The sequence below is a fragment of the Clytia hemisphaerica genome, unplaced genomic scaffold (assembly GCF_902728285.1).
Source record: "Clytia hemisphaerica strain Z4C2 unplaced genomic scaffold, Clytia hemisphaerica genome assembly, whole genome shotgun sequence".
Lineage (NCBI taxonomy): Eukaryota > Metazoa > Cnidaria > Hydrozoa > Leptothecata > Clytiidae > Clytia > Clytia hemisphaerica.
The window spans coordinates 822,057-828,167 of record NW_027104384.1 but is presented as its reverse complement, the minus strand read 5'-3'; positions in this window follow the sequence as shown (position 1 = coordinate 828,167).

Sequence of the window (6,111 nt, the reverse complement as noted above, 5' to 3'; positions counted from 1 at the left end):
AAAAACGTGCCATGATTCAATTCTTTACAATCTATTCAAGTAGCTGAAACACCAGTGAGTGGCAAAATCCCTATTATGAATAAACGTCATTGGGGAAGTACCCCCTGAGGTACATGCGCGTCCTTACGTTTGGACTTATTTTTAAATGTTTTTCCAAAATTTGCAAATAAAAGTGAACCTAGACCGAAAAACTTATTTTCAACTTTTTTTTTCTTTTTGAGACCCTGCCTTGGACTCGTGGAGGTGAAAAAAACGTATCCCTTATCAGTGAGACATCCCCGAACTGTAATTCGAAATTCTGAAGCTATATAAGTTCTCAACTTGAAACCTACCTGTTTACTAACTAAACAAATTAAACTATATAACATTTTTATTCAAACCAGCCACTGTCACGACTACGATGATCACTTCGACGAAACTGTGCATAATGAAAATGTTCTTTTGAGAGTGCGGGAAGGAAAAAAAAAAGAAGATAAAGAAAGACAGCTGCGAAGGCGGCGAAGGTGTGATGTAATGTCTATTGGAATTTGCTATTTGCACAATAAACAAATAGTAGAGTTACTCTCTCTATTTTTCAGCATGCTTCAAGTGAGCTCAGGAACATTATGTAATATGTTACATTAAGCACATGCTGGTGCTTTGCGGACTCTGCCACATGGAAGTTCTTTAGAAATTACACAAAATACTCACAAACACAAACAGACCTCCTCACAAAACACTGAAATATACAAGTGTAAGAACATTTTAAAGCATTTTAGGCTTAACACCCAAAAAGTTGATGAACATATAAGGGCCTGAAAAGTTGTTGACGTTCTTATAAAAAATGCGTAATCGTTTTCTTTTTTTGTTGATAAAATGAAAGATCATCATGCTATCACTGTGACGTCAGTGTAGATGTGAACTATTTTTGTTATAATCTTTCGTGAAAAACCGTTGTTTTGAATGTTGCTATTTATTTAAAACAATACAGAACTCGTGAATACGTGGAGAGGAGAAATCAACATGGGCCTCGATAAGAATTGAGGTGAGGGGGGATTCAATTAGAGTAAAGGCCAGTACAATTAGTTGCTTACGAACCTCATGTCATGGTTAGAACCATTGAGCCCCATTGAGTTTCTTATCTGATATTCCGATGGCGTATTGGCGGCCGCCCACGCTAAAGCTCTAAAGGAGCGGACCAATTTAAATATGCCCGACCTTCAGAGCACAGCGTGTTGTAGCATATTTCCACATTCTGGTACCAGATAATTGAGAGGCGAATCTTTAACCTAATTCAGGCAAGAGAAATTGAACCATCAAAACGCGCATAGAACGCGCCGTAATCATGACGATGGATTATATCTGGTAGTTCCTTTTTTTTAGAGGACTACGCTTTTTGACTAGAACTCAATGGTTAGAACAGAACCAAAAATTCTTTGACGTTTGAGTCGAGGGTTGTTCCTAAAAACTTTCAAGATTGTATTCGATTTTGTTTACGTGTTATGACAATAAAAAGTGTCTTTTCGGCCATTTTTTTACTCCAAAGCATAAGTTGTCAAAACTCGGTGAAAAACTTTCACCCGGGCCGGATTCGAACTTACATCTCCCCAGTGTTAGCTCTAGACTAGGGTTAGGCTGCACACATCCCCTCTGATAAGTTTTGATATAGGGGATGCGAGCGAATCAGGCTCACAAAACGCTTCCGAACTTAGCAAAAAATCTGCTAACCAAAAAAAGAGTTGAAATCTATCGATCTTACTTCTCTTGAGCGTCGGAAATCCGTCAAACAGTTTCACCACGGGTATCGGAAATCTATCGATCTTACTACTCTTGAGCGTCGGAAATCCGTCAAACATTTTCACCACGGGTATCGGAAATCTATCCATCTTATATCTCTTGAGCCTCGGAAATCTATAAAGTATTCTTACGTTGAGTATCGGAAATCCACTGCGTAATCTGCAAATACCTCGGAATTCCGTTTTTTTTCTAAAAATGTTTTGCCTCGGAATTCCGCTGTCGTCCACCCCCCGGTAACGGACATTAACTGGAAGAGCCCATTATGAATCCGGCACCACAAGCTGCTCCACGACCGAGTGCCCCAAAGCTGATCCGACCAAAGATTCAGGACAACTCAACGTGTGAGGATTGGAATGCCTTCATTAGACGCTGGGACACCTTCCGCATTGGCTCTGGAATCACTGACCAAGCTGCTTCCACTCAACTGCTTGAATGTACAACCGAGAAGCTTGGAAATGTCGTCCTACGTGCACACCCAGACTTTACAACAAGGACTCTACAGGATGCGCTTACCACACTCAAGTCCATTGCTGTCATCCCAGTTGCTGTTGGCGTTCTTCGCTCAGAGTTAGCCGCCATGAGGCAAGACCCAGATGAGACTTTCCGTACCTTTGCTGCAAAAGTTCAAGGAAAGGCTGAAACCTGCGAGTTTACAACAGCCTACCGTACAAACTGTGCAAACTGTGAATCTGAGGTCGTCGGTGACGTTTATTACACTGACGAGGTTATTAGAGATGTTTTGTTAAACGGCATCTCTGACATGGACATACGTCGTGAAGCCCTAAGCACAGAGGGTATACAAACAAAGGGTAGAATCTACCACCCTCGATTATTTTCGATCTAGAAGAGCTATCATAATACAATTTTCCAGGAAGAAAAAAAAAATTGATGACGTCATTCAAAAACTGATGACGTCATCACAAAATTTCCACCTGTCGGAAAAAAGCCCAAATATATGGTTTACAAAAATGTCTATTACAGTCGAACCAATAAAGATATTTCGATTCTGTTTGAAGATTCTGAAAGGTAAAAGACTGTTTTTTAACATAATTGCCGGTTTTGCAATTTCCATAAAGATTTTTTCTTAAAATCTATGCTGAAGATGAGTAAAATTTTCAAAATTTGATGACGTCATAAATGATGACGTCATCATTTTCAAAAATTTTCTTTAGATTTTTTAAATTTGTATTATCAATGCCTATCACGTGTCAAAATTTGAAAATGATTGAATAAATAGTTTAGAAGTTATCAGCACTTTAAAATTTTGAGTTTTAAGGATTTTAGCTGGGTTTTATGTCATGTTTCACAATAAAGTCATAAAACCTTATCTGGACAACCTATGACCCTAAAATTTTGAACAAGTACTCTTAATAAGATTTTATTAAAAGTCAGAAAGTTTCAAGTCGTTTGAAAAATTTTTCTTCGAGATATAAACAAAAGAACTCCAGTGTGGTAGATTCTACCCCCCTGGGGCTAATAGGGTTAAATAGATTTATACCTTGCCGCCCAATTTTTTATTTATATTTCGAGGGCGTATTGGCGGCCGCCCACAAGCCATTCTCGCGGGCCATCCTATATCTATCCCATCGAATGGGACAAGCTGGAGCTTTTACAAGCTCTTTGTCGGTCGTTAATTTGTAAAAAAATGATTTTAATTTTTATTACTTTCTTTTAAAGAAAGAAGTGTCTTATTTCAAATAATGCAATAATGAGTGAAGCATACGGTGCCTTTGTTTTGATTAAACAACCTCGTAATTTTCTGAAAGGTAAAGAAAATCAGAATCAATCCTACACAACCATCGAACCACATCGAACTTTCATCGCACCACATCGAACATCAATTGAACTTCATCGGACAAAGAACACTCATCAAACTAAATCAAACTTATTAAGAAATTTTCGTTAAGTTCAATAGCTGTTCGATCGGTTTCGGTAACCAAACAGCTATCGTTCGATTTTGTTCGATAAAGTTTGATGGCTCGATAACGAAAATCAGTTCAATAGGGTTTGGTTGACACCGCCTGGTATTATTATCACCCCCCAGCCAGGTCTGCCCAGGGTGTTCAAATAATCTGATAATGTCATAGAAGATCAAAAGTTAAGTAAGTAAGATAAGAATCTTTGAGAAAAATCTTTACAATAAAGGGTGTGAAATATGTTGGATGGTTGGTGAAGTTCAGTCTAATTTGACTGTACCTCCCCATGGCCCATGAAATGAAAAAAGTGAAAATAGACCATTTTTTAAAAAGACTGACCTGACCTGACCTGACCGGATTCTTACAGCCAATTCTGGCGTTTCTCTAAAATCATTTTACCATTTTTGTCAGGTACTTTAATGGGATAAATTTTCACCGGGAATAAATTTCGTGGTTGAGCTCACCCGCGAAATTTTAAGATTTCGCGGGGATTAATTTTCGCGGATGAGGGATTTCCTGATTTTTCGCGGGGATTTAATTTCGCGGATTGGGGTACAAATTAAAATTTTTGAAAAGGGTCAAAACATTGAAGTAAAATTTTTCCAGGAAAATTAAGAATTTTTTTTTCAAGTAATAAGAGGGTGTTTTGGAATAGGGCGAGGAAATATGTATTACAACTATCAAAAGTTGAATTTGAACTTCCGTGGTGCGGAGCTAAATTTTCACAGCCTATTTGGGAAGAAAGCGGAAGAGAAATTCGGGATAAGAAAATTAAATTGAAAATAAATTCTTTTGTTTTCCGTATTCCCTCCTTTTCTTACATATCCTTTTAAATGTTTAATTTCAAGCCAGTTGGATTACCCTCTTGCATTGAAAAGCTTTTAACAATAAGCGATCACTTTAGATAAAAAATTTTCCAATACCTCTTCCAAGTTTCTAAATTTATGAAGAAAATTTTGAGGAAAACGATTTTTTGATAACAAGCATATCGAGGAATTGACCTTTTTCGAGGGTTGCGTGCCCTCATGTAGAAAAAAATAAAAAAACGATAAAAATAGAAATTTCGCGGATTGCAAAAAAAATTCAAATTTTTCGCGGAAACTAATTTTCGCGGATGGGCCTTTTTCAAATTTCCAATGGGACTTATTATCGCGGATGACACCCAAATCTTATTAGAGACCCAAGAAAAAGATGAGCAAAATAAAGTTATCAGTCAGAATTAGGAATAAAGCATTATTCATACGACCTGTATTTCTGAGGCAAATCTTTATATGTACCATTTCAATGTACATCCAAGAATTTTAAATTAGTTATTAGTGTTAATTTGATTAAACAGATAGTTATTGCTACAAAAGGGTTTTCTCCAATTTACAGGATATGTATGGAAAGCGCATGAGTCTTGATGCTCAAATGAGGTATACAAATAAGTAATATGATATACTATTGTATACTTTACTTTGAACAAAGTTACTTACTAAATTATTTCATCCTTTTTAGAAATTTGTTGTTTACACTATTTCGTGGCTCTTGCTTTGGAAAGGTTTTTTTTTTTTTATTATTATTAAACCAATTTCATTTATCTTATTTTTGTTAATGCTTTTATATGTAGGGAGAACAAACATTTATGTTGTTAACTACTGGAATATATAGATAGATAGAGGTGCTGAGCTGGTAAGAAAAGGATCTATTTTTTCAATTTTTTTAATACAAAGACATATACAAGACATTGACTGCAACAAGCTACATGACTGACTGACTGTCTTCTTGGTCCAGTATGATGCAACATTTAGAATTATTTCCGCTTGATTGCAAAGTGTTAGAAACATGTTTAAAAGAAATTTAATGAAACCAAAGGACAAATTATAATGTCGTTTAATTTTGGGTTTAATGAATAGTGAAATTCTTCAGTATCCTTTATAATTATAGAGTCCAACAAGTTGCACTCCTGGTTTAAAACCAAAAAGATTAATTGACCATCACATACCGACCATCAGGGAGTTTTCCTGTTTTATTTTGTCTATTCTTTATAGTTTGCAGTGTCCCTCAACCGCCCCCTAAAAACTAGTGTCATCTTTACTTTGGCATTGCTTTGCTTACTTGAAGGATTTTCAGAATCTGCTTAAATCTTTAGGAAACCAAATTTTAATTGATAAAGATTTTAGAAGTATAACAAACAAGCATTTGTGAAATGATACCGAATGTCCAGTAATTTAGAGATTTCTTCCCTGGGAAATAAAGCCATCAATCTCCAATTTAAATTTCCTACAATAGATTGAAATAATATATAATGTGGCAATCGTGGGAATCAGAGAATATTGTTAACTCTGAAATTTTGAATTATTTAAATGATTTAATTTGAGAAATCTTTTTTAGGATCTGGTAAACTTGGGAAATGGCAGATACAGATGGAATAGATGAG